This window comes from Bos indicus x Bos taurus, chromosome 10 (assembly GCF_003369695.1).
Source record: "Bos indicus x Bos taurus breed Angus x Brahman F1 hybrid chromosome 10, Bos_hybrid_MaternalHap_v2.0, whole genome shotgun sequence".
Classification (NCBI taxonomy): domain Eukaryota; kingdom Metazoa; phylum Chordata; class Mammalia; order Artiodactyla; family Bovidae; genus Bos; species Bos indicus x Bos taurus.
In genome coordinates this window covers 25,347,724-25,374,092 of record NC_040085.1, presented here as the reverse complement: position 1 = coordinate 25,374,092, position 26,369 = coordinate 25,347,724, and positions in this window count along the sequence as shown.

Genomic DNA, 26,369 nt, shown 5'->3' with positions numbered 1-26,369 from the left:
CAGGCTCACAAGGGTTCAGTATAAATCCTATAGATCTGATTAGACACAGGTGACACAGTTAAAAGACCTATAGTTTCAAACATACAGTTCAGAGTCTGATAAAGAGAAAAAAGAGAATGAATCAAGGGCAACATTTGAAACATAATGGTTGAGAATATTTTAAAATTAGAGAAAAATATCAAGCCACAGATTCAAGAAAACTTATGAACCCCAAAAAATAAATACAAAGAAAGCTATCACAAAAGATATATTAGCAAATCCTGAAAAGGTGTAGATTATAGGCTATTTATCAACAGAAACAATGAAAGATAAAAGATAATGCAAAAATATATTTAAGGTATTGGAAAGAATTTGCTGTCAACTTAAGAGTCCTAGTTTTCTATAATTTTTATTCTAGAATAAAAATAATTCATCTAGTGAAAGTGAAAGTCACTCAGTCATGTCTGACTCTTTGTGATCCTATGGACTATACAGTCCATGGAATTCTCCAGGCCAGAATACTGGGAGTGGGTCGCTTTTCCCTTCTCCAGGGGATTTTCCCAATCCAGGAATCAAACTGGGGTCTCTTGTATTGCAGGTGGATTCTTTACCAGCTGAGTGACAAGAGAAGCCCAAGATGGAGTGGGTGGCCTATCCCTTCTTCAGCAGATCTTCCTGACCCAGGAATTGAACTGGGGTATCCTGCATTGCAGGTGGATTCTTTACCAACTAGCTATCAGGGAAGAGCTAAATACAGCTCAAACAAACTCAGAGAATTTGTCACCAGCAGACCTACAATAAATAATGCATTACGGCTTTCTTCATATGAAGGAAAATAACCTTAGGTGGAAAACAAGGGAAAATTGGAAACTTACAAAAGCAAATATTAATAAATATTTACTACAAAATATTTACATTTTCACTTGCATTTATATACAAAAGAAGGAGAGAGTAAGTGAAATTAAATTATTTAAGAAGAGACTAAGAACATCAATTAATATTTGACATTTGTAAGTCAGGGATAAATGCTGTAATTTTTAGTATAATCATCAAAAGGATAATAAATGAATTATGACTTCTATGCCAACAGAATCAAAGAGAAATTATGAAAAATAATTACTCAAAAAGAAAATAGAAAGGAGAAAAAGGAACACATATGCACAAATAGAAAACATATGAAACAATAGTATATTTAAGCCAAATATATCAATAAATACATTAAATGTAAGTGGACTAAATGCTTCAATTAAGACAAAGATTGTCAGATGATTAAAAAGAATGCAAAAGAAGCCATCAACAAAACAAAAACATAACCTACAGAATGGGAGAAAATATTTGCAAACAATATAACTGACAAGGGGTTAATACCCAAAATACACAAACAGCTCAGACACCTCAATATTGAAAATCAAACAACCCAATCAAAAAATGTGAAGAAGACCTAAAAAGACATTTTTCCACAAAAGATGTACAGACAGCCAATGGGCACATGAAAAGATGCTTGATATGGCTAATTATTAAAACAAATGCAAATCAAAAGCACAATAAGGTATCAATTCCCATCAGTCAGAATGGCTATCATCAAAAAGTCTACAAGTAACCAATACTGGAGAGGATGTAGAAAAAAGGATATCTTTGTATACTTTTCGTGGGAATGTAAATTGGTGCAGCCACTAAGAAAAACCGTATGGAGTTTCCTTAATAAATTAAAAATAGAACTGCCATATTATCCAGCAGCCTTACTTCTGGTTATATATCTGGAAAAAAACAAAAACTCTAATTTGAAAAGATATATGGATCCTAATGTTCATAGCTGCATTATTTACAACAGGCAAGGGCCTGTGTACAATGGACCCAAGGGCCCATCAACAGATGACAAGCTTAAGAAGATGTGGTAAATACACTGGAATATTACTCAGCCATAAAGAATGAAATCTTGTCCTTTGCAGCAACACAGATGGACCTAGAAGGACACTATAATGATCAGAAGTATAATTCAGCAGAAACTTATAGCAATTCTAAATATATATGCCCTTATCATAGCCTTAGGTATATAAAGTAAAAACTAATAAAACTAAAGAGACAAATGGACAATCATGATGAAAGATTTTTCTTAGTAACTTGATAAAACACACAGACAAAATTAGAAATCATATAGATGTATTTAACAATATGATAATAAACATATTTCAAACATGGCCATCATTTCAGAATACATATTCTTTTCAAGCATATACAAAATTGTCCCCAAACTTACCATTTCTTGGGTCATAAAGCAATTCTAACAAATTTCAAAAGAACAAGAACACATAGAATATGCGCTCTGATAACAATGCATATAAAGTAGAAATACGTGGAAACAATTTGGAAAATCCCTATGTTTGAAAGTAAGTAATATACTCTAAATAACTCATGGATGAAGTAAAATAAAAATGGAAATTAGAAAATATTTTAAACTAAATGATAGTAAACTATGACCTCTCAAAACTTATGGAATGTTGCTGAAGTTATTTGTAAATGGAATTTATAGCTTTAAATCCATATATTAGAAAAGAAGAGAAAGTAAAACTTGATCTTTTTAAATTACAAAAAGAACAGAAATTGCAGCCAAAGAGAATAGATGAAAGTATGTAAGGAAAAGAGGAGAAACTGCAAATTAAACATATATAATAGAGAAAACCAACAAAATCAAATTTGTTTTTTAGGACTAATAAAATTGATAAACCCTGATAAAACTGATTAAAATTAAAAGAATGGTAGGCATAAATAACCAATATCAATATTTTAAATTGTACTTTGGCCACCTCATGCGAAGAGTTGACTCATTGGAAAAGACTGTGATGCTGGGAGGGATTGGGGGCAGGAGGAGAAGGGGACGACAGAGGATGAGATGGCTGGATGGCATCGCTGACTCGATGGACGTGAGTCTCGGTGAACTCCGGGAGTCGGTGATGGACAGGGAGGCCTGGCGTGCTGCAATTCATGGGGTTGCAAAGAGTCAGACACGACTGAGCGACTGATCTGATCTGATCTGATCTGATAGATGCTACAGATATTAACAATGTCATGAAAATAAATTTGAAAATTTAGATTAAATAAAATATCTAGAAAAATTAACTCTAAAAATATTGACCAAATTTGTAAAAATTTGAATAGATTACCTGTTCATTAAAATACACTAATTCAAGGGTAAAAAGACAAACCATACAGTGGAATATCTAGAGCACGTAACTAGTAAAGACTCCTTTACAAAACTTTAAAAAATGATAACTGTGACAAACCAATAAAGAAAAAGCTGCCATTTACAAAGAGTAAGCCAATACATACACAGGGTGTTCAACTCCATTACTAATAAGGGAAGAGGAAATTAAAACTACAATAAGACATCACAAGAATGACTATTATTTTAAAAATTTAAAAATAACTAATGATGACAACGAAGTAGAAAAATCAAGTCTCTCTAATACTCCCAATAGAAGTGTAAATTGATTGGTACAGCCACTTTGAAAAACAGATCAACATTACCTTCTTAAATTGAGCATACATATACCTTTTCTCTCAGCAATTCTTCTTATAGACACCTACTCCACAAGAGTGCATGCACAAGGGTTCCAGGAAACATTCAAAAGGTTTAAGGCAGCATTGTCTGAAATCATCCCAAACTGGAAAGTACCCAATATCCATCCATTCAATAAAATACTATAGCAACATGAAACTTACAGCAACATGAAACTTCATAAGGAAGCCAGACACAATAGAATCTACATTGTATGATTTTCTCCATGTAAGTTGTAAAAACAGATAAAACTAAACTTTGACTTTAGGTGATAAAACTAAAGGGAAAAAAGTAAGGATGGTGAGTACCATGATGGGAGGCAGAGGGAAGGCAGTGATTGGAAAGAAGTTCCTAAGGTGCTAATTGATATTTCATTTTATAGGTGGCTACCCAGGTGTTTCCTTCATGGTAAATCATTGAATGATACACATTTGCTTCATAAATTTTTCCATATACATATTTTTAATAAAAGTCTTAAAGTAATTATTTAAAAAAATAAAATAATAAAGTTAATTTTTACTATTGGAAATGTTAATGTTACACAGTCTTTGTTTTTGATGTTATTGTTTGAATGGCCAGATTCTATTTCATAGATAATTTCAGAAGATTATAATATTGAGCAGCTCATAAATGACTGATAATTGGCATTTCTGGATATAAGTCCTTAGAAAACTCCAATAAATGCAGATTCATTTAAGTTTGGCCTGTTCTGTACTAGAGATGGGGTAGGGTATTTGAGTTATTCAATTACTCTAAATAGTAGAGTTACTATCTATATCATGCTGCTGTTGCTGCTAAGTCGCTTCAGTCGTGTCCAACTCTGTGCGACCCCATAGACGGCAGCCCACCAGGCTCCTTTGTCCCTGGGATTCTCTAGGCAAGAATACTGGAGTGGGTTGCCATTTCCTTCTACCCATATCTTCAGTTCAGTTCAGTTCAGTCGTTCAGTCGTGTCCGACTCTTTGCATACACAAATTGTATATTTTTAAGTTGTTAGAATCCATTTTTAAAATCATTGTATATTACTAAGGCTGGGCATAATTAAACTATTAGTAATTTGAAAGGCAAAAGTTTACCTTGCTTAAGTCTGTCTAGGACAATCATGTGTGCGTGTTAAGTCGCTTCAGTCATGTCTGACTCTTTACCCAGTCAGGCTCCTCTGTCCATGAGATTCTCCAGGCAAGAATACTGGAATGGATTGACATGCTCTCCTCCAGGGGACCCTCCAGACCCAGGGATCAAACCAGAGTCTCTTATATCTCCTGCGTTGGCAGGCAGGTTCTTTACCACTAGTGCCACCGGGAAGCCCCAAGGATAATCATAATGAGCATCAGTTGTCATTGTACTGTTGACTTTATAGGAGGGCCAAGTAAACATAGGTTTTGGTTAATGGAACTTAAAGTAAGAGCATTTCTAGTTAGTGTCTCACAGGGCATTTATAGTGACGCCCTACCTGGAAAACCGAAATCCTATTTGGACAATATTTAAAGCATATTTTGTCATGAGTTTCAGTGATGAAAGAACTGCCTTTCTTCTCACTTCTTTCCTCTGTCATTACAATAATCTGTCCTAATCTTAAGGCTTATTAGTGTATGAACACATGCATATGCATACAGGGAATGGTTTTGAGTTTACATTTGCATAGATTTTTAGAGTAAACATCTGTTTTCTATAACTCCAAAAGACTTTTCAAGATTTATTTTTAGAGGGCAGAGGATCAATACACAGATAATACAAAGTTGGTGCTATGAATTCAAAGATAGTACTACTATGTACCCAAGACATTGCAATCCTAATATTAAAGATATAAAAGTAATAATATAAATGACTCTAGGGGTGAAGCTGCCTATTATAACCACTGGCTGTTAGTTTCATACAAACTCTGAAAGTGGTCTAAAATTTCTAATTTTTGTGTGTAAGTTGAAATGTAAAAGTCTTTTGATGTTTTCCTGTTACTTGGTTTCAAATGCAAGGCTCTAAAATGTTGATAGTTTAATCTAAATATAGTCTAAAATGATGGAATTAGCCTCTCTCCAACATCAGCATATAACCTTCCCAACACACACACACGCACACACACACACACACACACACACACATGCTGTATCATAAAAAAAAAAAAAATTACTCCCAATCTAACTTAGCACATTTTTATTATTATGATTAAGGTTCAACCAGGACTTTTAGCCATCTTGTAAAATTTCAGTGGCAATGAAAAGTAAGTAAAATACTTCAAAGACAGGGTGAACTGACTCATAAAGTGCCCTGCCTCAGAGAACAATAACAAATGGTATCCTTCTAAGTTCAGAGACTAAGAAAAAGTTCGAGCTAAATCTATATGATTTAATTTTTTTCTCATGGAGAGAAAACTAACTTTCTCTACCTATACACTTCTATTTCTATAACTAAGTTTGATATGGTTCTAGTTTAAATAGAACAGAAACAAAGGGAGGAAGTTATGCTTGATATATTTAACATTTACGTCTTCAAGGTTGTTTGGAAATCTTTTAGGCAGTTTTCCTTTCTCCAAAGTTCTCTTCTGCTGTGTCTTTAATTGGAAGAGGTTTTTAAAAATTTTATATACTGTATATTCCATATATATATATATATATATATATATATATATATATATATAGTTCTGGGCATGTTATTTGCTTTCCTTAGAGACATAAATTGCTTTTGTTCATTTACCTTCTTTGAAATTCATTTCTAGTAGCTGCAGAGCTGCTGCTATGAGTGTTAATAGGCTTCTAACATAGCTGTCATTTCAAGTAATAGGTGCCAAGCTTTCAGCAGCTTATTAACACATTATAACAGCAGCCCCTATACTAAACAAACAAATTTCACAGAGGAGGACACAAGCAAAATTACTGTATATAAATATATATATTCTTATGTATACATACATACAGTATATACTTAGGACTTACCAACATGTTTGGTTCCATACATGATCAGCCCAGAATTGGCACTTTGTTTTTTATGAATATTCACAGGGAGAAAGAGTGGATCGGATTTGTATTTGGTCCCAAATGTGAGACGAATACAAACTGGTATAATTACTGAAAGATTTCCATCCTCTCAACCCAGCGCTGCTCTCAAGACCGAAAAATTGCAGACTTGTGGTATTTCACATCATGGAACTGTGCTAACGTGATCTTTCAGCGCCACTTCATGGGGGATGCTGCAGAGGAAGAAAAAGTGGAAATAAGCAAAGAAATACACCAACTGGCAAAACCACTGAGAAAGAAAGAGATGCAAATTTGAAAATTTGCTTCAAAGAGTCAAATTTGCATTTGGATATGAACACTGGACCAACTCTACAAACGCAAATATATTCTTCCAGATGCAGGGACAGACATATGTACAGATAAATATAAGAGTGTGTATTCATGCATGCTTTATATAAATATGTATAAATACACATACACACACATATATATACATATGCATGTGTATAGAGATACACTGTCCTTTCAAGTGTTTATATATTTAATGGTTTCATAAAAAATTTAAGCAGCTTTTTTGAAGACATATTTCAATGAAGGCTCTAAATTTTACATTGTAGTAAAAGCTAACCTTTTTTTCTGAGTATAAAAAAAAATCGCAAAGCAATTTGTAATCACCTTGTAATATATTCGGAGGTTGTAAATATGTTAAATTCTACTTTTAAATCAGTTGGATCATTTTCTAAAATTCACTAAATTTGTAGTATAAGGAGGATAACTTGATGGCCTCTAGCTATCTTGCAAGATTTAAGATGTGCGACTTTTATTGTCACTAATAATGACAGGTGGCATTATTAATTGTTCAGTAAGCACAAGTCTGAGCTAGTAACTTTATATTACTCCAAATGTTTCTATAATACTATCTCCTGACAATTTTCCAATATTGGGAAGTGAAAGAAATTCAAAACCAAAATGCCAAATTTAGTGATAGAATTTAAGATAACTGATTAACAATTGAGTTTTTCAAAACAACTCCTCCTCAATAATATTCTTGTTGGACTAGATGCAACTTAACATCATAATTGGAAGGAAAATTATTTTGAACTTTATAATAAAAAACAATAATTGATTTTAAGAAACTCTATTATAGAAAACATTCAGATCATATAGTGTGTGTGTGCTAAGTTACTTCAGTCCTGTCCAACTCTTTTCGACCCTATGGGCTGTAGTCTGCCAGGCTCCTCTGTCCATGGGATTCTCCAGACAAGAAACTGGCGTGGATTATCAGTGCCCTCCTCCAGAGGATCTTCCCAACCTAGGGACTGAACCCACAACTCTATTGTCTAACCTGCATTGGCAGGTGGGTTCTTTATCACTAGAGCCACTTGGGAAGCCCAGATTATATAGTACAAAGCTACAACTGACTATGCTTGCTTGCTTGCTTAGTCGCTTCAGTTGTGCCCAACATTTTGTGAACCTATGGTCCATAGCCCACCAGGTTCCTCTGTGGGGATTCTCTAGGTAAGAATGCTGGAATGGGTTGCCATGCGTTCCTTCAGGGGATCTTCCTGACCCAGGGATTGAATATACATCTCCTGCATCTTCTGCATTGCATGCAGATTCTTCACCACTGAGCCACCAAGGAAACCCATGACTGACTATAAGAACCTCTTGAAGCTTACTTGCCATAATGTCATAATTCATAGAAATACTTAATGATGTTTAATAAAAAACATTTTCTTTTCAAGGTGAAAATAATAGTATGTAGGTAACAAAGTCCCCAAATTTGAGATCTATCCCAAGGTTCTCCCAGTCACATTCCTTACATTGGCTTCCATATACCCTGTATAGTAATCATTTGTATTCTCCCTTCATTGTGCTTATCTAGTGTTTAATACTTCAAGTTGTTTTTTATATATAAAAGCCTTTGGAAAATAAATAATTACTTTTATTTGATACTTTGGAAGTCCTTGGAGAAGGAAATGGCCACCCATTCCAGTATTCTTGCCTGGAAAATTCCATGGACAGAGGAGTCTGGCGGGCTCTAGTCCATGGAGTCACAAAGAGTCAGTCACAACAGAGTGACTGAGCACTGGAAGTCCTTCTGTGAATTATATCCTCACTACTTCACTCATTTCTAGACATTTCAGATCATATTGGTATATAGACACACTACTCACAGCTTTATAGAATAAGCTATTTCAAGATTGTGTCCTCTAGATACAAGCTCCTTGGGAGAGGTCTGTGTTTTATTTGTCTTTGTTTCTCTCTGCCATGTATAGTACCTTGTTCATGTCAGCTGTTTCTTAAATGTTGAATAAATGAACAAATTAATGAATAAAGACTAGGTCTACTCTGTTTTTCCTAATCTGTCTTAGCTCTTCCTGCTTAGTCAAATTCAATTTCATTTTCCCATAAATATCTGTTTCTAGTTCTAACAACAATCTATACCTTAAGTTAGAACCAGAGAGAAGAGAAGTGTCTGAAAGTTAGGACCTGATCTTTCTCTAAGAACTTCTTCTGTTTCTTTGCCTGAGTAAATTGATGCCAACAAAAAATAAATATGCAGTAGGGTCAGGGTTAAGGGTCCTTTTGTATGATTTTAGTAAAAACATATTTTTATAGAAAAGTATCTGCAATAGCCTCCCTAGAGTTTGGTCAAATCACCCCAGAATTTGGTTTCCAATGACAGTTATATGATATATGTGTGAAAATAATAGGCAGTGGTTTCAGATTATGAATGTTATTTTGGTTGACATTCTGAGCAACTACCATGATTTTAAAATAGGAGAGCAAAAGTAAAATAATAAATAAGAGGAAAGGGAAGAAAACAAAAAGATAACAAAAATTCTAGCTGTATCTTTACAGAAACTATTCCAGCCAATTTGGAAAGGCTGAATGCCACATGACCCATAAAATATGAACTTTGAGTTTCCAAACAAACTATGAGGGGAAGTTGCTCTGCATTTCCACCAGAATTTTTTTAAGTCCCCTATAAATATATACATGGTTGAATTCTTTGATTATAACACAACAATAACGGTTTGTAGAAAAATCTGTTTTCTACCTCAACATTGTTTATTCTATTTTAATAAGTCAAATAAACTTGGGAGACTAAGAAAATGTCACTTTTCCAACTCTGCTAGGAAGGAATCTGACAACTGTGACATAATCATTGAAATGCTGCAATTTGTTAAAATGCTCCTAATAATTTTTCCCTGACTTTTATTCAAAGGCTAACATATTACAGAGAGAAAGAGAAAGAATTAGACTAATGGTGATTAACATATTACAGGAGGGAAACTTACAATGATGTTTAATTTCAGAGTCAAAATGCTAGGGAGTTGGCACCTTCATAGAATCTCTGATCATGGGAGGGAGCAGGAGTTTGAAAAGAGTGAAGAAAAACATAGCCTTTAAAATAATGAACAGCTTTCCCGAGCCTTTCCGTATCACAAAAATACCCATATACTACACATGCATACAATTCCCAGGGTCTCATAAATTACTTTAGTGACAAAGGATTGTACCCTGAATGATATAGGTCCAGTACTACTATTATCTTGTGGATAATTGAGGCCATAAAATAGTTCCAAAGCACCTTTTATTTGTCATTTGCTGACAATTCAACCCACTCTCCTGTCTGCCATCCTCCATATTTAATGGGTCCCTATCGAAGTATGCAATACACTCGTTTGTATGGGAAGGATGTCTTCATAGTGCTATGCTGTTGCATATCCTTTACTTTCTTATCTTGTTCATCAGTCTACCTCCTGCTCTTTTTTCCCGTGACACCTCTGAGATGGTACCCATAGCAACACCTCTGAGGAGAAGTGAAAGTGAAGATGCCACAGTCATCCCCAGCACACAGTGCTGGCAATGCCAGTCATTAATGCAGCAGCTCCTGCCTACTCAGATCTCCCTCGCTCCTCTCTGGTCTTGTTTCCCTTCAGTAGCAGCCACAGAGCTCGCTCACAGAGATCCAGAGACTTGCTGTTAATGATTTGTCACTTGTTTAGAACACCTCAGGATGGCAGCTCTGTATAATCTGCCCTCAATGGCACTGCCAGGTTGCATTAGGAAACAATTACCTGGTTTATGACTAGTAAAGTAGGCGCCAGAATTTCCAATTAAACTCACATGTTTCCAAAGGAGCCTGGGTGCTCCTATATTTGAGGAAAGGGAGAGAAACCACCATTAGAGATAGTTGTACTCACTACTGCTTCACAGTAAGCCAGATGAGATTTAGTGCGCTCTAGATTAATAAACTGAGAGTCACAGAATATAGAGAATGATTTTATGTGACTTTAGTCATTGCCCCTTATTAGGGTCTCACCCTTTGTTAGGATTTGGGTAAAATGAAACAATGCACACACTTGCCTAAATACCTTTATAGTAGAGAACCAACCAACCAAACAAACAAAAAAAGAGGCTAACCTGCAGCTTTCTTACTTTAGTCACTGCCCTCCTTCTGTGTGTGTGTGCTCACACCCATGTGTATGTGAATACATAATAATTATGGCATTTTTTTCTTTCTTTTATAATTTGAATAAATGCTGGGATTTGTAGATTTTTATCACCATGAAAAGTATATTGTATTGTTAAAAGTATCTATTATTGAATGTTTAACATAAAATACAAACTTGCATAAATTGACTAAAACTTTACATTGACCAGATCTTGACTTAAATATGCCCTATGGATTTAAATCACTATGAGGACAGAATAAGATATTTTTTGTAGGTAAGAGAGGTCAAATGTTATTGACTGTCAACTCCAAAAAGTTATAGTCTGGAGTTTCCATGCAATGGCTCTCATAATATCAGATAACAACAACATTCATTAATAATAAACTTAAAATCTTATTAAAAGTTCCAGAAAGAGTATACAGATATTTAATAAAAGACCTGTATACAAAAATATCACATATTCCTATATTTCTATTCTGTCCCTCTCAAAAGGAGGGGAAAAAAAACTAACCATTTATCAGTAGCAGTGTGAAAGGAGAAGATTTATCATTTTAAATTTTTCATTGCAGATGGTTTTCATTTTAAAAGGCAAGGAAGCGATTTTTTTGAAATCATTTTTTTCCCTAATGCAATTGAGCCAGACGTCTCTCGTAAATCTTGTTGCTTTAGTAGACAATACTCAATTCTCTAAACTTTATATGCAATAGCCAGCTTTTTTTTTTTTTAAGATGCTTGTCTCCTAGGCATGAAAATGAAATCCTCCTGAAAGGTGGCATCATATACAAAGTGTGCCACCTAGGCCACTCCCCTTTTCCTTAGCTCACAGATCTAGGATATTCATCTTTGTGCCCAAAGAAAATGATAATTTTTCACTAACATTTTTAAGATTCCTTCTTCTTTCTGTATATTTTCTTTTTTGTTTGTAAATATGGGGAAACTATACGAGTCTGCTAGTCAATATATCTTTTGAGTTAAATAGCAAGCAGCACTAAGTGATTCACTAAGTTCGTTGAGTCAGAGAGCCAAGACGAAAGGCAACTCATGACGGAAAAAGCAGGGCAGGGATGCTGCACTTGAAATTAAAAGAAAAAAGAATCATTTAATACTGGATTTGAATTTCTTATATGATGTCACCTGCTTTAAGGAAGAACAACTTAACATTTGTGGTACAGCACTGGATAATCCCATTGAGCAAATGACACGATGGTACTGTGCTGACTACATTCATTGTTATTCATTAAGTACATTTGCTGTCAGTTCCTGAGTCCATGGCATGCCTAGAATCAAAATGCTCATTAAAATACCATCAACTGAAAAAAGAAAAATACCATCAATCATCTTTACATGAAAAGTTAGTTATATACACATAAATACACATGTGCGTGTATATATATATAAAATCTTCTAAAGGGAGATTACTTCCCATTTGCCCAGACAAAAAACATGTTGCTGTTTTAGATATTGAGGTTGGTTCTCTTGTGACTATTTATGTTCCCAGCTTCAAAGACACCAGGGATTGAATAAAATACAATCATTGGTTGGTATGTATTTTGTAGGCTCCAAATGGGCAAAACCAAAGATGAATTCTACCGAGATTCATATTTGCAAATATTTCAAAGAGATACAAACAAAAATCAGTAAAGAGCTACAGAAAATCCTTCCTTTTAGAACCAAAGGTAGTGAACAGTGGCCAAGATCTCTTGGATGGAAGTGATAGGAGGAATACTGGATCCTCAGTCCCCTGATACTCGGTTTAGTGTTCATGCTACAATTTGTAGCTTCATACAGAAGTGAGTGAATACTGAACATTTTAGAAATACAATGATCTCTAATTAATTATAAGTTCATTTCGAAGAGTATATGTCATGATATTTGCTATAGTATAGAATATACTTCTACCCTCTCATTGCCTTTTGTACATATATGGCTTTCTATTATTAAAATATGAAAATTACTGGGAAAAATAATTCCAATTCTGAGGTCTCTATGTCCCTACAGCAAAAAATTGTAACATTTATTTGAAAGAAATTTTTCATAAACATCTGAAAAATATGTCAAAGTGATAAGCTGAGATTAAAAAAAAACCTTTTGCTCCAAGAGTGCATTCTTAAATATAGCATTAAAAAGTATAAATAGGAAAATGAAAATCACTCATAATCCCATCACTAACAGATTATATATCTTGTGTGATATATATTTGTTTTCCTAAATCAATCACATTTTACATAGAAACTCTCTCCAGGGTTTTATAGGAATACAGTTTAAGTCACTTTTTATTTACCCTCCTTAACAATCTTGCACAGAACCTACAATATAAAATACAGAAAATTTTAGAAGAAGGGCCTCTGTCCTTGAGTCATTTGTATCCCCCATAGCAATGACTCAAACATATGTTCCTGGCTCCCCCCTTCTATGCCATCCCTAGCCATGTGGACACACTACTACAGCTCAAGACCAGGTTAAATATTCTTTAAAAGCATATTTTTTATATTTGTATGTTTCATCCTATCACTCTGCTGTGGTTAGAGTGATAACTACTTCAGCCATCTTTGTATTCTCTGATATCTGGATTCTTACAAAAATTTTTGTTGTTGTTGATAATCCTACATATTACATTTATACATAAGCCTTTGGCCACATCTCAATTTCATAAGGATAGATTCTTAGCGGTATCTATATTAAGAAGTACAGACAGTTTTAAGGATCTTTATTCAAACTTCAAAATTACTTTTCCAAAATCAAGTTAACATACTAATGATTTAGTCCTTTCAAAATATTTGTTGTAAATTTTCTTCCTTGTCTACCTTTCACACTTTTTGAAACAGAGTGAAGTTTTAAATTATTATTCAGTTCAGTTATGCATATTTTTGTAGTTTTTGCTTTAGACAACCATAGGAATTCTTTCTATATCCTGACATTTAATATTATCTTCTTACTTTTTAATTTTATTCATTTTACACTTTATTCTAAAATTTATTTGCTACCAAGAATGAACTTAGGTTATATTTTCTTCAATAACTAAATCAATTCTCCCACAACCATTTTCTTTCTCCAGTAATTGATATACTATCTTTCATAGATGACCTAAATAGCTCCATGTTGAGACTTAGGACTTGGGTGAGATGAGTGAGGAATTTATCTGTAGGGTAAAATTTGAGGGGGCACTAAAAATACGTCAATAATCAAGATAAATAATATTTTCATGCAATATTTCAAAAAATCAAAACTAATGCAAAAATTTATAAGGGACAATATATTTAAATTTTAAGTAAAGACAGAATCAAGTTCTATACCTTTCTGGGGTTATTTTTTAAAATAAAATCTACATGAAGTCTCATTACTAGTAGTCTCCCTGATATTTCCAGGGATTCCTGTGGAGAGTTACACTCTCTGGGTGCACATCTCTCATAGCAAACTTGCTCAATTGTCAACCACTTCTATAACTATCTCATCACCACTCAGCACAGCTTCATTCTCAGCACCGACACAGCACCTTCATCTTTATTTCTCAAGGCACTGCTAACACAGGGCTATTACACATAAAAGATTTTTACTGAAAGTTTGGAGATAGTTGAAGATGGAAGGGGAAACACCCTAAGATTCTTTATAAAATATCATTGTGTCTAAAAGTTCACAGTGGCATCCTCCAATCACTGTCAGGATGATTTCTCCTTAGACTGGCCAAATGCCAACTTTGCCTTCTCCCTACTGAGTTCTCTCACCTGTCATATGTCTTTTTCAAGCTCAGCAATTATCAACCATCCCTCACCACCTTTTCTCAGTTCAGGTTATCACAGGAAAACTAAAAAGTCTGATATCTTTGCTATGCAAAATAAATGTTCAGAATACTGGTTTTTGAATACTAGCAGAATATTGCTAGTTCTTCATCTGTATCTCCTTGCCTTTAGCCCTTCATTGCTTACTGGTCTGACTTCCAACTGCCAGCACCTGGATTTATTGTCTGAGGCATTATTTGGCCACCAAAATTGTTTGGTCCTTGGGAGTAGAAGGTTGGAACTACCCAGAGATTAATACATGCCTCTTTCCCAATCAAGCATCCCTCAACAGAAAACTGGTGCGTAATTACCCAAGTTCTCTTACCCTTGATAGGTTGGAGCAGATGAGTCCAGGTACATATTATACACCAGCTCCCAGATTTTTCCAACAAGATCAGGTTCCATTTGCCCACAGCAATAAGGTAATTGACAACAAAAACTTCCTTGGCTACCTTCTTTCCCTGTCTTATTTTTCCATTCCCCTGCCAGTATTTCCTAGGATTACCTCCCAAATCAACCACTTGCACTCAAATATTATACTTATTTCAGGGTCCTCTTCTTAAGACCACATTCATAACCAAAGGGAAGTCAAACTTGACCCCATGGCCTTAGCTTTACAAAGAGCAAGCAGAGCTTTGGAATCTGAATTTGTCTTTAAAATGGCTTCAAATTTTGTGTATTAAATTTTTTGGTTGAATTAATTTCTGAACAACAGCTCTATAAGAAGAAAGGGAGAAGATGTTGGGCAGGGTTTGAAAGACAATATTTATTTTCCTGCTAGTTCAGGCAAATTCCAGAGGATGCAGCTCTTTTTATCTTTCCATTTCACTTAAATTCTGGTATATATAAGAACTGCCCTGGTAGTCCAGTGGTTAAGACTCCATGCTCCCACTGCAGACGGCACAGGTTTGATCCCTGGTCAGGGAACTAAGATTCTGAAAGCTGCACAGACAAAATAATAAAGAATTCATCTATCTATCTATCTATACACACACACACACATACATACACATAATAATATGTCTTTTTTCCCCTGGTTTCCATTTTTATTTTCATTGCCAGCATATATTTTTATTATTTATGACTAACCTAGATAGCATATTCAAAAGCAGAGACATTACTTTGCCAACAAAGGTTCGTCTAGTCAAGGCTATGGTTTTGCCTGTGGTCATGTATGGATGTGAGAGTTGGACTGTTAAGAAGGCTGAGCACCGAAGAATTGATGCTTTTGAACTGTGGTGTTGGAGAAGACTCTTGAGAGTCCCTTGGACTGCAAGGAGATCCAACCAGTCCATTCTGAAGGAGATCAGCCCTGGGTGTTCTTTGGAAGGAATGATGCTAAAGCTGAAACTCCAGTACTTTGGCCACCTCATGCGAAGAGTTGACTCATTGGAAAAGACTCTGATGCTGGGAGGGATTGGGGGCAGGAGGAGAAGGGGACAACAGAGGATGAGATGGCTGGATGGCATCACTGACTCGATGGACGTGAGTCTGAGTGAAGTCCGGGAGTTGGTGATGGACAGGGAGGCCTGGTGTGCTGCGATTCATGGAGTCGCAAAGAGTCAGACACGACTGAGCGACTGATCTGATCTGATCTGATCTAATGTTTTTAATTATATATAATTTTGCCTCTGATTTTTGCCCTTTATTTTCTTGTCTAGTATCACTTATATTTTCATGTCAACTTAAAAATACCCAATTTTAGGAAAAAAACTTTTTAGGAGCTAAAATAAAATTGAATTAAACCTAGAAATTACTTTCTGAAGAAGTATCTTTCTACACTGAAACGTGAAGCATTTCTCCATTAATTTCAGTCTTCTTTAATGTCTCTCCGTAAAAATGGGCTATTGTTTCAAATAATGAAGCACATCTTTCTTACTGCAAATATGAATTTCATTTGGCTGCAAATACAAATTCTCAAAGTGAAATTAGACCTACAGCCAAAAATAAAATAAAGGGCTTCCCAGGTGGCGCTAATGGTAAAGAACATGCCTGCCAATGCAGTAGATGTAAGAGATGAGCATTCAATCCCTGGGTCAGGAAGATCCTCTGGAGGAGGAAATGACAACCCACTCCAGTGTTCTTGCCTGGAGAATTCCATGGACAGAGGAGCCTGGGGGGGCAACAGTCCATGGGGTCACAAAGAGTTGGACACAACTGAAGCAACTTAGCACACAGCACACATAAGTAATAAAAGTTAAAAAAAAAATGCTTCCTTTATAGTAAATTCATTCACAATATGGTGCAATGAAATAGATTCAAGAACAGTGATCTATTTTAGTTTACAGATGGAAGTCCAAAAAGCTTTCATTCAAAAATGGCTTCTAGCATACAGGAAGCCTTTACCAGTCTTTAATGCAGACTTAATACTATTAAGTATGCAACATTTGATTTCAGAGAAAATCAACAGGGTAGGCAATGTAACACCAGGTTTATGATTGGTGTTAATTTCATTTTATGAAATTTCATTTTTGAAATTTCAAATTTGCTTATACCCAGTCCCGAAAATGACTTGGAATAGCTTAAAATAAAAGACATGGATGATAAGGTTAACTAAATAAGAACCAAGGAAAGGCTTCTCTGGTGGCTCAGATGGTAAAGAATCTGCTTGCAATGTGGGAGACCTGGGTTCAATCCCTGGGTTGGGAAGATTCCCTGGAGAAGTGAACAGCTACCCATTCCAGTATTCTTGCCTGGAGAATTCCCTGGACAGAGAAGCCTGGCAGGCTATAGTCCATAAGGTCACAAAGAGTTGGACACAGCTGAGCAATTTTCACTTTCATTTTTCAAGGAAATGAGAAGGAAGTATTTGCTTCCTTTCTCTCAGAAATATTTATTTAGACTCAGTCTTATTTTCATGTAGGTACTTTTTAGATTCTAGGGCCAGTACCAAGTGATCTGAATGTTTTAAGCATATGACTACAATATGACTGAGAGGTCATAAACTTTAGAAAATGTATAGACCATGGAAAATAGGGGCAATGCACTGAATTTATAAGAATCTACAATAACAAGTTTTGCTCTCAGCTGTGTAAGAGAATGGGCTTCAGAATCTGCCTTTGCCTTTACTCTCTGTGAGATATTGGCCAGATTACACAACTTTTTTGGGCCTCTAGTTTTTTCAACAACCTCTCTTCCAGCATTCAAATCTTTGGTCTGCTGCTGCTGCTAAGTCACTTCAGTCGTGTCCAACTCTGTGCGACCCCATAGACGGCAGCCCACCAGGCTCCCCCGTCCCTGGGATTCTCCAGGCAAGAACACTGGAGTGGGTTGCCATTTCCTTCTCCAATGCATGAAAGTGAAAAGTGAAAGTGAAGTTGCTCAGTCGTGTCCGACCCTCAGCGACCCCATGAACTGCAGCCTTCCAGGCTCCTCCGTCCATGGGATTTTCCAGGCCAGAGTACTGGAGTGGGGTGCCAGTGTCTTCTCCAATCTTTGGTCCAGAATACTTTAAATCTGGGTGGCTTTCTAAACGATTTATGTTTGTTTGCTTATGTTTATTCACTTGCAGCAATCTAGGATGTGTACTTATTTTTTTAAACACCTTTATGGAAATATAATTTAAATACCATAAATTCATATCACCCCTTTAAGCTGTACAATTCAATGGTAATTTTAGTCAAAATTCCATGAGTTGGATAAAGTGGGAGGGGTTATTTAGATCATAAATTCTTATTAAATGTATGGCAAATTCACTAAACCTATTGGTAAAATGAGAAGGTCACTGAAGTTCCTATTTTTTCAATGTGCTTTCATTGTATTTGATGCATTTCAAATTCCTATGATATCAGACATAATACTCAAATATGTCTACAAACATTTCAGAGACAAATGAAATGTAATAGGGAAAACTCAGGACGCTGCTTAAGACATGATAGGTAAACGAGTTTCAGATAATAAATAGTCAGACTCACAGACAGATGGTATAGCTCAACATCTCAACAATAGAAGAAAAAGACATGCATCTGACATTACACTACCCCTGCTCTGTGACTCCTGCAAATTTTCTATGCCTTTGTTTTCTCATGGTTAATAAAAGTCAATTATACTACAATCGCTCTTGACTAATCTGATAACGATAGATATTTTTATTAATTACATATTAATATTAATTATGCTCCAAAATTAAAACTTGGTCCTCAGAACTATAAAATATTTGTTTTGATGTGAACAAGTGGCCATCATTGGAATTTTATGCAACAGTGATTTAAAGAAAGAATATGCAGAGATTAAATAACATGCTACTGAGCAATCTGTGGGTCAAAGAAAAAGTCAAACAGAAATTTTAAAACACTTTGAGACAAATGAAAATGAAAGTACACTAAAATTTTTTAAATATACCAAAAGCTAATCTAAGAAGGAAGTTCACAGCAACAAATGTTAACCTCAAGAAACAAGAAGTCTCAAACAAAAAGCCTAACTTTACACCTCATGGAGCTGGAAAGAAAGAAAGAAAGAAAAAAGCCCAAAGTTAATAAAAAGAAGGAAATAAAAAAGATTAGAGAAGAATTATAAAGACACCAAATGAAAGAAGTCCAATGAAACAGAGCTGGTTCTTCAAGAAGAGAAATAAAATTGAGAAGCCATTAGCTAAACTCACCAAGAAAAAGAAAAGCAGAACAACATATCAATAAAATTAGAAATGAAACATTACAATGATACCACAGAAACATAAAGGACCATAATAGACTGTGCTGTGCTGTGCTTAGTCACTCAGTCATGTCTGACTCTTTGGGATCCCATGGACTATAACCCACCAGGCTCCTCTGTCCATGGGGAGTCTCCAGGCAAGAATACTAGAATGGGTTGCCATGCCCTTCTCCAGGGGATCTTCCCAACCCAGGAATCAAACCCAGATCTCCTCCACTGCAGACACATTTTACTGTCTGAGCGTCCGGGGAAGCCCTCATAATAGACTACTCTGAACAATTACATGCCAAGAAATTCGACAACCTAGAAGCACACACCCTACCGAGACTGAATAATGAAGCAGAAAATTTGAACAGACTGATTACTAGTAAGGAGGTTGAATCAGGCATCACAAACCTCCCAACAAACAAAAGTCCAAGAACAAATGGCTTCACTAGTGAATTCTACCAAACATTTAATGAGGAATTAATACCCATCTTACTCAAATTCTTCCAAAACATAGAAGAAGAGTGAACTCTTTTAAACTAATTTTATGAGGCCAGGATTACCTTGATAACAATACCAGACAAAGATATCACAAGAAAAGAAAATTACAGGCCAATAACCCTGATCAACACATGAAAACATCCTCAACAAAATATTAGAAAACCAAACTCAACAATATATTAAAAGGATCATACACCATAATCAAGTGGGGTTTATTCCAGGGAGACAAAGATGGTTCGGCATTTGCAATCAGTCAATGTGACGTACCATATTAAAAAAGTGAAGGATGAAAATCATATGATTATCTCAATAAAAGCAGGAAAAGGATTTAGTAAAACTCAACATCTATTTATGATAAAACTCTCAACAAAATGGATATAGAAGGAACATTTGTTGTTGTTTAGTCACTAAGCTTACAATAAAGGCCAAATATGAAACGCCCTTAGCTAATATAGTACTCAACAGTGAAAAACTAAATCTTTTTTGCTAAGATCAAGAACAAACAAGGATAACCGTCTTCATCACTTTTATTCAACATGGTATTGGAAGGCCTGGCCAGAGCAATTAGGTGAGAAAAAGAAGTGAAAGGAACACACATTAGAAAGTAAGAGTAAAATTCTCACTAATTACAGGTGACATAATAGTATGTACAGAAAATCCTAAAGACTTCATCAAAAAACTTTTAAGACTAATAAATAAATTCAGTAAAGTTACAGGATACAAAATCAATAAGTAAAAAATCTGCTCCATTTCTATACACTAATAATGAACTATCAGAAAGAGAAGTTAAGAAAAACATGCCATTTACAACTGAATCAGAAAGAATAAAATACCTTGGAATAAATTTAACCAAAGAAGTAAAAGACTTGTATATTGAAAATTATAAGACATTAATGTAATAAATTGAATACCAAATGAATGGAAAGAGATACCTGGATTATGGATTAGAAGAATGGATGATTTTGAGATATCCATACTACCCAAAGCAATTTGCTGATTCAATGTAATCCCTATCAAAATTTTGACAGCATTTTTCACAGAAATAAAACAATAATCCTAATATTTGTATGGCACATGAAAAGACCCTGAAGAGCCAAAGCAATCTTGAGAAAGAAAAAAACATGGAGGCATCACATCCCTGATTTCAAACTATACTACAAAGCTAATAGTTAATAAAACAGTATGGTATTGGCATAAAGGCAGACATATAGATCAATGGAACAAAATAGAGAGAGCCCCAAATTAAACACATGCATATTTTGAAAATTAATTTGTGATCAAAAAGCCAAGAATATACAACTGGGAAAGGACATTCCTTCAATAAATGGTATTGGAAAAACTGGACAGCCACATGCAAAAAATAAAACTGGACCTCTATCTTATATAACACACTAAAATTAGCTCAGTATGAATTAAATACTTGAACATAAGACTTGAAACCATAAAACTCCTAGGAGAAAATGTGGATAGAATCTCCCTGACATCGAACTTAGTGATGGTTTTGAATATGACAATAAAAGGAAAAACAACAAAAGCAAAAATAAACATGTGTGATTACATTAAAAGAAAAAGCTTCAGAAACAACAAAATGAAAAGACAGCCTATTAAAATATTTTTATATCACATATCGAGTAAGAGGCTATAATCCAAAACAGTTAAATAACTTTTGTATTATTCAGCTGTTAAAAAAAAAAAGAGTAGATTTAAAAATAAAAACAAGCAACCTGGTTTAAAAATGAGTAGAAGATCTGAATAGATATTTTCCAAAGAGGACATACAGAGGTGCCATGGGAACTCGAAAGGTACATGCTCCATGTTAGTAAACACCAGGGAAATGCGAACTAAAATCACAGCAAGTCATCCCACACATGTTAGAATGGCTCTTACCAAAAAGACAAGAAATAACAAGCATTGGCAAGACTATGGCCAAAAGGAAATCTTTGTGCAGTGTTGGTGGGAATGTAAGTTGCTGTAGCTACTATGGAAAACAGTATGAAAGTGTTAGATGCTCAGTTGTATCTGACTTTGTGACCACAAGGACTGCAGTCCACCAGGCTCCTCTGTTCATGGAATTCTTCAGGCAAGAATACTGGAGTGGGCAGCCACTCTCTTCTCCAGGGGAACTTCCCAACCTGACCCAGGGATTGAACCTCAGTCTCCTTCATTGCAGGCAGATTCTTTACCTTCTGAGAAACCAGGGAAGCTCATGGAAAACAATATGAAGTTTCCTCAAAAGATACAAAAAAAATAATAACCCATCAGAACTATCATACTATACAACAGTTCCACTTCTGGGATTTTATCTGAAGAAAACCAGCTCAAAAAGATATGTGCACCCCATATTCGCTGCAGTATTATTTATTATAGCTAAGATATTGAACAAACTAAGTGTCCATCATTAGATAAATGGATAAAGAAACTGTGGTATATATGCAAAATGAAATATTATTCGTTCATAGAAAGAACTAAAACTTGCCATTTGTGACAACATGAATGGATCTCAAGGGCATTATGCTAAGTGAAATATGTCAGACAAAGAAAGACAAATACCATATGATCCCTCTCATATGTAGAATCTGAAAAAGAAAAGTTCAGAGATACAGAGAAAAGGTTAATGGTTGCTAGAGGTTTGGGGCGAGATTGAGGGAGTTAGGAGAAATGGATGAATAAAAGTAGTCGAAAAAACTAAATTAAAAAGTTATTTGTTTTGATGGGAACCTGTGATCATGGTTAGAATACTATGTTACAATAACCATAGAAAATACATAGAAAAAAAATACTGGGTCAAAGTAAAAGATTCATATTTTTAATTTGAGAATAAATTAAAAACAAAGCATTTAGTTATTTTTGTAGTGAGTAAATCATTACTATATTTAAACTTGCTTCTGTAAGAAGTTTCTGAGATGACCCACCATATTCAGGGAAAGTCACATTTAATTTCATGGCTGATCTGTATGATTAGCCAAATTCTATGTTTGACAGAATTCCATTTATGATTCAAAATATTGATTTAACATGATTTTTGGCTAGTGTGAATCCTACTTTCCACAGTGGAATTCGTGTCTGAGTGAGCTAGATAGATATGTCAAGGGAAACAGGTGGTGGTGAACATTTGAACCCTGAGCTGGTGGCTTCTTCCAGCATGAGTTCCCAAGCTGGTCACTACTCTCCATTCTGCTGCACTGAAAGAAGAAATTCAAAGGTGTTCACTGCACATAATGGCAGCCCATTCCAGTATTCTTGCCTGGAAAATCTCATAGATGGAGGAGCCTGGTGGGCTACAGTCCATGGGGTTGCAAAGAGTCCGACACAACTGAGCGACTAAACTTTCACTTTTCACTTTCACTGCACATAGATGTGTTTCAGAACCATGTAGTCTGAATAATAAACAGTTCTTCACATTAATAATCAGTAAAGTAAGTATGTATTGAACACATATTATAGACAAAATCCTGTACTAAGAGCTGTAGCATATGCAAAGATGAATGCTAGAAGGCCCCTGGCTTACAAGAGGTTGCGTAGTATGCATGCTGCTGCTGCTGCTGCTAAATCGCTTCAGTAGTATCCGACTCTGTGCGACCCCATAGACGGCAGCCCACCAGGCTCCCCCATCCCTGGGATTCTCCAGGCAAGAACACTGGAGTGGGTTGCCATTGCCTTCTGCAATGCATGAAAGTGAAAAGTGAAAGTGAAGTCTCTCAGTCATGTCCGACTCTAGCGACCCCATGGACTGCAGCCTACCAGGCTCCTCCGTCCATGGGGTTTTCTAGGTAGTACGCATAAGTAACCTTAAATCAAGGCAGACTATGAGAGGATATTATAAGTGAGAAGAGGAGACAAACTGACTGAGGGTTCAGGGAGTTTTCTTGAAAGATTGGAGATTTGAGACTGGCTTTAAAGTGTTAGTCACTCTGATCTGACCTGGTCTTAAAGTGTTAGTCACTCAGCCATGTCCAACTCTTGGCAACTCCATGGGTTGTAGCTTTCCAGGTTCCTCTGTCTATGGAATTCTCCAGGCAAGAATACTGGAGTGTGTTGCCATTTTCTTCCTGACACACAGTTGGAACCCATGTCTCCTGGGACTCCTGCTTTGCCATCAGATTCTTTACCAGCTGAGCCATCAGGCTTTAAAGGTAGACCTTAATTGCCTACCTTAATCCAGATTAAGTCACCATGACTAAATAAATTTTGATTCAAGGCCTTAATCATCAGTAAAAGATTTGCCAAATCTTCTATGTGTATACAGAGTAAATATTAAGCCATGTGTTATGTATATTGCTTTTGTAGAAAGCACCATAATATGAATGTTAGAAAAATTAAAGCACAATAGTGAATGTAAAAATCAGAGAAGTTACTCCTTTATGTATAAAATATAATTCCCATGCCTAAATATTTAGATACTAATATTCAGATAAAAACACTATCCTATGGCTTCCAACAGATACAATACAGAAATAAAAGACTGATTTTTTTTTTTTTTTTGGCCATGTTATGCGGCTTGCAGGATCTTATTTCCCAGACCAAGGACTGAACCCTGGTCCATGGTGAGTACTAACCACTGGAGAACCAGGGAATTCCCAAAAGGATTATTTAAAAAAAAATAAAAATAAAAAACCAAACCATAGCTGTAATGTGAAGTCACAGATGCATAATTGAATGCAGGAAATTTTGTGCTTAGTTGCTCAGTGGTGTCTGACTCTTTGAGGCTCAGTAGACTGTAGTCCACCATGCTCCTCTGTCCAAGGAATTTTCCAGGCAAGAATACTGGATTGGGTTGCCATTTCCTACTCCGGGGTATCTTCCCCACCCAGGGATCAAACCTGCATCTCTTGTACCTTCTGCATTGGCAGCTGGTTTCTTTACCACTAGCACCACCAGGGAAGCCCCTGCAGGGCATTTTAGCCTGGGTTTAGTGCGCTGGAAATAACTGGGTCTCAATTTGCAGGGCTCCTCTTTCTCAACTATTCAGCTTTCATGGCGTTATTCTGTTCTGAGTCAGTGGGGACATCACCCACCAGGCCACTGCCCCACCCTCACTTGCCCAGGACGCCTTTGATGTATGATGCTAAATCATTATGTAATGAAGAACCAAGTACTCAAGCTTTTCTAATTTTCACAGAAAATGAACTTTAATTCCAAACTATGCCTGGCTAATTAAACTTTCCTGTGATCTAATTTGCTCTAATTATTTCCATAAATTGAGATGTAACAGGGGTTATATAAAATTATTATAACAGAAAATTGAGTTTTAGTCTGAGTTTTAAGCTAAGGTGAAGTTTCTGAATTATTGCAACCTGTTGATAAATGTGAATACCCTTATACAAAAATCACAACCAAATAAAATAAAGTTTTTTCTCTTCCTCTTTGAAATCTTAAGTTTCACTGTCTTAAAATTCTAGAGGCTGAAGTCATACTGCACAAATAAAGCTGAACAAACAGTTTCAATTTAGATCCCATGAAAAACTGAGATATATGAATCTGAACATTGACGATCCAATACTAACTATAAGCTAAAGTACTTCCCACTTCTTGAAGGATGTAAAATCTAATTATACCCTATATTAAAAAGCATTAATATCACTAGCAAATTACATTTTCATATCTCTGTGGCACTAGGATGGCAACTTTTGAAATATTTCCAACACATTTTTTTGTTGTTGGCGAGAAAGAAGGGAAAGGGCAACAACCTATGGGAGAAATAAAATGATTATCATAAATGGGAACATAAACTGAACCAGAGAACTTTGCCCAGAGTTAGAACCAAGACTCAAAAGATGACATGAACAGAATGAACTCACCACCCAAACCATTAAAACAAACGTAATTTTGGACCGTAGGATATCCTTCATTGTGGCTAACTAGATCCCTTTCTACCCATGCTGGTGTAAACCTCACAATAGCACAGGGCCTGAACTCCACCCATGGGAATAACAGCCATCTATAGAAGTCTTATGAGACTGCCTGATGAAAGTTATTATTATTTTTTTTTTTGGTAATCAATTAAATAAATATATTAAATTAAACTCATATATATTTTTAATGTACCTCATTGTAGTTCATTATGTAAGACCCCCATATGTTCTGTATCATTAGTAGTGAAACATTCTCAGCGGTGTAATGATGTAGTACATACACATGGGGTAAAGTAATGCGTTTTTCATTTTTTCTGCACATTTCATTACAGGGTGGAGATGCTGCAATTTTTCACTTAAGATTCCATTTTGGTGTGGGAGAAGGGAAATAGACCCAGAGCTAGAGCTGCTTCCAATGTCTCTAATTTCATAATTCAGCAACTGATAATTTGCTGAGGATAACTTTTCTTAACAGTTCTCCTCCCATCAGTGCTCAGTAAAAGACAGATAGAGACTTCAGTTCCTAGCATTTTTTTTTTTTTTCAAACAAACCCGAGGTGTTTGATTTTTGAAGAAAATTAATGCTTTCATTCCCACTGGACACTTTTGCCAATAATAATTATAATTTATGATCCAGTTCCTTAAAGGGAAAT